The following is a 5,766-nucleotide window of genomic DNA, read 5'->3' as shown; positions in this document are numbered from 1 at the left end:
CTTATTATGATTATCAAGATGAGTTTATTTGAGGCCCAACTGACCATGGTAAGTTTACAATTAAGTCTGGTTCTAAGTTGCAAAATGACCATATACTGATATACCAGCTCATTCTCAAACTAAACTTTTAAACACAATGTGGACACTTAACTTACCTCCTAAAATTAAAGTTTTCAGTTGGCTTTAAATTCGACAAAAGCTAAAAATTAGAGACTCAATTGTTACTTACTAATACAGCAATAGATAGGTTTTACCCTTTTGCCATAATGATTTAGAAATAATTGATCATCTGTTCTTATATTGTCCTTTTTATAAGAAAGTTTGGTCCTTTTTTTTTTTTTTTTTTTTGGAATAAATGGTAATTCCATTGATAATAGTGCATGCCAAGAAGGCCATTACATACCCATCCGCTGACACATAACAATGGCCAGACAAGACTTCGTGGAGGAGCCACCGTGATACATAGGATAGACCAACTATATTTGAACTTATCGCCCACTTATGACAGTGAGCCTATAACTATGCCAGACATTTACATAGTTTATAGGCTAAACATAAAGAAAAACCCTATATCTTCTCCTTGCCCTTCAGACTAGGGCTTGGAGGCTTACCTGAATACAGAACACTCAGGACATCTTCAGCGGGAACCTTTTTTGCTTTGGGAGGATATTTATTCTTGGCTCCCAATGGCCTACCTCTCTTCTTCTTTCCCCCAGGCAGCTCAACTAGTAAAGGTTTAGGCATCATGATCTCTGCAGGCATAAGCATACCACCTGGTGTCTCCACCAGTCCCAGAGATTTGGCATTGAATTTAGTAGGGAATTCAGGCATTTTTACCTTCTTGGAGGGAGCAATAGGGCTTGTTTTGCCCTCCAGTAAATCAGACATCAAGAATTGCAGCTTTTTTGGAGATGGGAAGGGCCGAACTCTCTTGGTAGGTTGGTCAGTTACAACCGATACTAAGGCCAATGCATTGTCTTCATTAGCTTGTGGTTTTTCTGCATGACGAAGAACAATAGGTTTACGTACCTTACTTGTCTCAGCACCTCCAAAAAGAGATCTTCCCACAGGTGGAAGAATGGGGGTGGTAAGCCCTTGGAAGTGAAACAAACCATCCTTGAACTGATTTTCCTGAAACCCTAAAAAGGGACTATTGAGTGCAAGCTTCCTTGCCGCCGGTGTAGGAGCCACCATGACTGCCGGCGCAGTGACTTCAGTCTTGCAGGCGTCCCCTTTATGATACACACAAAAGCATATGCTGCATTTGCCCACAAGATTCTCAAAAAAGAAGTGGACCTCCTGCTCAACCCCTTTGCCAAACTTTAGGATTTTTTTGCATGAAGAAGGGTTTCAAAATTGCATGAGAAACCTTAACCCTAATTTCACGATTTGCATCAAAAAGCTTCTGATCCAAATGAAGAAACTTACCCGCAACAGAGGCGACATTGGCAATAGTGTTCCTTTGCTCATATGCTGGCGGCATATTGGTGATGCGAACCCAAAAGAAAAGATCCTCCATCTCTACAGATTGCAGAGGTGCAACTCCATCGTATGGTTGAATAACAACCAAAGCACGATTGAAACTCCATGGTCCACCCATCAATACCTTATTTCTATCTCCCCGAAGATCAAAGGAGAAAAGAAAACGATTTGGGGCTTTCTGCTGAACGCTGAAGCCTTTATTTAGCACCCAAATTCGACGAAAATGCCTACGTAGGTCAGCAGCATTTGTTGGCTTGAGAGTTAGAGGCCTTGCCAGAAGGTATGATTGGGCATTTCGCTGTGCCCCTCCATTATCCATGGAGGAGATGTCGACAACCTCATTGGTAACGATAGCCAGGGAGGTAGCAAAACTTTTGGTGACAGAATCAATACTCGACATGAAGAGATCTAGATGTGGTGATGGAAAAAGGTGGAAAACGTCGACGAAGGAGGCCGACAATTTGCTTAGGGTTTAGTGCGGCAAAGCAAGGCCACCTAGGGTTTTTTTTTTTGAAGCTTTCCTTGTTGCTATTGTGTTTTCAAAATTCTATCCCTCTGAATAAAACCAGTTTGGTCCTTTTATCCTTCACAATTTCAACCAATTAATTGGAATCTATCTTATATATTGATTGGCTTAAATTTATTAGTTAGCCTCTATAACACAAAACCATAAATTCTTTAACAAATTTTATCCCTAAGTTATGACTCGATGGTATGCTAAAAACAAATTAATCTTCATAAATATTCATGACTCCCCCGCAACTGGATGCCAACTGTGCGTCTAATAATTCAATTGGTTATGCCTTTTGAATTTTATTTCTTCTTTTTCCTAAGGGTATTGACTTGATGTCTCCCCTTTGTGGTTCTCTTTTTCCTTTCAATAAATAATATTTTTAAGCCAAAATAAAATAAAATTCATGACTCCCCTTATCAAATTGCTTTTTCTGCAGCCTCCGTGTGGCTAGATAGTACATTCAAATGAATTCCGATATCTCCATAAAGGAAGGAAACAGTTCTCAAAGATTATCATATGGAAGACCCCTTGACCTTCTTCTGTTAAGATGATCTTTGAGGGCTCAGTCTTACAAAATAAATTAGCAATCTGGGTGACTGATGATACGATGGTAATTACAGTACTTTAGATCATTGACACGATGCATCTCTTCAGGTCGCTTGCAGTATGGCGAATTGATTACTTCTTTTTGAAGCAAGTCTTCCAACATGTCACCAACATCAGGATCTAGAAATGGATAACAATTAGTTTTTAGCTCTTTTAGAGTGCGCCCCTTGCTTGATCCTGAGTTAGCTCAAATTTCTTTAGGTCATTTTACTTGATTCATGTTGTGATCTTGACAGGAGCTGTGTTGATCGCCAAAGACTCCATGACACTTTTTTGATTATGTGCTTCAATGATTTCACATTTTCTTCGACCATGAATAGCAATGTTGAGTTCCATGTCATGAGCTCGAGTGATAATTTCTTTAAAAGTGCGAGGTTTTATGTAACGCCCCAAACTGCACCTCACCAGCTTGAGCACGTCACAGCGCCGCGAGACCCCGAAACATAAACCGAAGGTTCGATTTACATTTCAGAACCCCGCAAGGCATTTTATTAAATAATTTTTTCGTAAACCGCACAGCGAAAACGTCTAAAATAATATTGAGGTGAAAACTTGAAAACTTTTATTTCAAATATTTGTTCGTCTAGAGCTTGAGTCAACAAGGTGTCAAGAAATAATCGACATCTCCGAGTATTGAATTTAGAATAAATGGTAAATGATCAATCAACTACTTCTGAGATAACACTAAACAATCAAGAAATGGAATTAAACTTCGGAACCTGTTCCCATTACAACCATTTACCGAAGTTGACTCTGCACACCCGCTCCGTCCTTCAATCCCATCACCAGTGCACAGTACCTGCATCCACACTGTTGTAGGGGTGAGCTTTCGTCCTCGCTGCTCAATAGGGGCTTCACCCCGGCTAGATTTGAAAACCTTTAAATAAATTTTTGTGGCGCCAGCATAAAAACATATGTAAATGTATTTTCTTTAAGAACGACAACTTAAATGGTTTTCCGATATAAAATACGATGCATGAACTTCAAGTAAATACGGGCCCAAAACAATACCTGATGGCCGGTCCCATAGACCAACTACACGACCTTACCTCAAATCAATTCATAACCAGGTAAGCGTAGCGAGAGCGTCCGCTACCTAGCTACACACAAGGAATCGGGTCGTCATTACGATCGTGCACCGTCCGACCGGTGTAGCTAACCCTCCGGAGGTTTTGGGGATCGAACCCAAGGAAGTCAGAGCCACCCTTCGCTCTCAAGCCATCAACGATATCTCTCACAGAATGGTTAGTATGCATTGCATTTAAACATAACCATACCCTATAATTGAACATCCATCATGCTTCACTTTATATAAAACGGGAAAACTACTAACCGAGAAAGGCCCCGAATCCCCTACCTGGATTCTGAAGTCGTCCGAAATTCATGAACCTTCCGTTCCTCGGGTAACTGGAATCCTAGATTCCGACATAATAATCGTTAATGGTCCGTTAAACACTTCATTAAAATCTCGACGATTATGTAATCGTCCAACCCACTTTCCTGGTTTGACCAGGATTGACCAAAGTTTGACCAATATTGACTAAGCTTGACAAATTCAATAATTAGCCCAAGTACCGAACATTTCACTCACTTAAAATTGGAATACTGACCAATTTATATGCCTTTTAACATTTAATTTCTGTTTTTCTTCACAATCACGTCACATAGTAATTTCATTGAATTTACTATGGAGACCCAACAACTTTCCAATTCAAATGAAGTGTATCCAAAACTACTAAGGACACCCACTTAACTCTGCATTTGTACCAAAACCCAAAACTAGTACCATCGACAATTTCATTCATCAACCAAAATCATTGCAAACCAAATCACTACTTCAATTTCGATTAATAACCATTTTCTTAATCTTTACACTTTCACCTCTCCAATAACTTCTCCCTGTTCTTTACTTTCAAACCAAAACTCCATGCATAACAACACCCATCCGGCAACAACAACCAAAATTCTCCAAGTCTAAAGATAGATAACGTAGCTCACCTAGGCTCAATTTCAAGACACGGTACTTCCCGAAATTTCGACGATGAACAAACGGAGGAGCCAGAGTACACCAACCCAGCAGCTTCGAACATCCAGCTATAGTCGAGGTTGACACGTCTACAGGTGCAGGCAAGACGGAAAACGAACCCAGAAGAGCTAGAACAGCCGCCGGCGTCGAAAATCATGGCGGAGCCGAAACCAACCCAAAATCGAAAATCATTAAACTCGACCAAATCCAAAAACTAATTATACCCAGACGTATAACTCGACGAGAGGAGTACGTTTCATACCTCAGACGACCTAAACGATGCCGGAGTCGCCGGAAAAGCCGAGGACACCGGAAAAGCTTTAAGCTTCCAAGCTTTGAACCTCCCTCCACGGTCTGTGCATGGACGATCCTTGGCCAGAGGTGCATCGGCGTCGTCGAGACAAAGCAAACGCCGGTGGTCCGCCGCCGTGATATGACCGGAAAAGGAAGTTCCGGTCGGGTCTGTTTGGACCCAAAATGAACATTTTGGCCTGACAAGGCATGTGTTGGAGAAATTGAGCCAATGTCAGTGGCTCAAGCTATATATTGTCGACAAGTTCGAAATATATATTTAGAGGCTAAATAAAGCCTACTATGGAAGCATGGAAGCATGGAAACATGAAAAGTCAACTTTAGCACATTTTCCTACTTCGGCTAGGAAAAACCGAGCTAGACAAGGAAGGAGGGGTGGCAGACTAAACAAAATGAAATCGAAATGTGCTGAAACTTTCCAGATCCATTCTAGACAGCCCAAGGATCATTTCTTATGAAGAGTGCCAGAGCTTTTTTTGAGTGGAAGGCCTTCAAACAATCAGCCCAATTTTCTACAGAAGCAAAACTGGAAAACTGGACCTGTAAGAGGTCCAGCAGCATTTTCGGCCCAACCACATGGAATAAAAATCTGAAAATTTGTCAGGATGATCTACACTCATAGTGGAACATTTCATATGAAGAAGTCGAAGGCATATAATGAATTCTTGTTGGAGAAATAATTGAAGGAATAAAGGGGCAGAAACTGACCTAAAACCAGCTCAATATTCACATGTTCATGTTTCCTACCCACATGAAGAAAGCTAGATGCTTTTCTCTTTTTCCTTGGATATATTTTTCTTCTACAATCTCTTTAATAGATCATCAC

General features: G+C 40.7%; 1 long non-coding RNA gene across 1 annotated transcript; it reads right to left on the bottom strand.

Annotated features, from left to right (window-relative positions):
• Window positions 1–4,164: 4,164 nt before the first annotated feature.
• LOC133740977 (uncharacterized) lies at window positions 4,165–5,085 on the bottom strand. Its single transcript, XR_009861540.1, has 2 exons — window positions 4,891–5,085; window positions 4,165–4,756 (listed from the first exon to the last, which is right to left on the bottom strand). It is a non-coding gene; the product is annotated as an uncharacterized LOC133740977 (long non-coding RNA).
• Window positions 5,086–5,766: the final 681 nt, after the last annotated feature.

This window comes from Rosa rugosa, chromosome 3 (assembly GCF_958449725.1).
Source record: "Rosa rugosa chromosome 3, drRosRugo1.1, whole genome shotgun sequence".
Classification (NCBI taxonomy): domain Eukaryota; kingdom Viridiplantae; phylum Streptophyta; class Magnoliopsida; order Rosales; family Rosaceae; genus Rosa; species Rosa rugosa.
The sequence above is the reverse complement of the archived record's forward strand: the minus strand, read 5'-3'. Positions and strand labels throughout refer to the sequence as shown.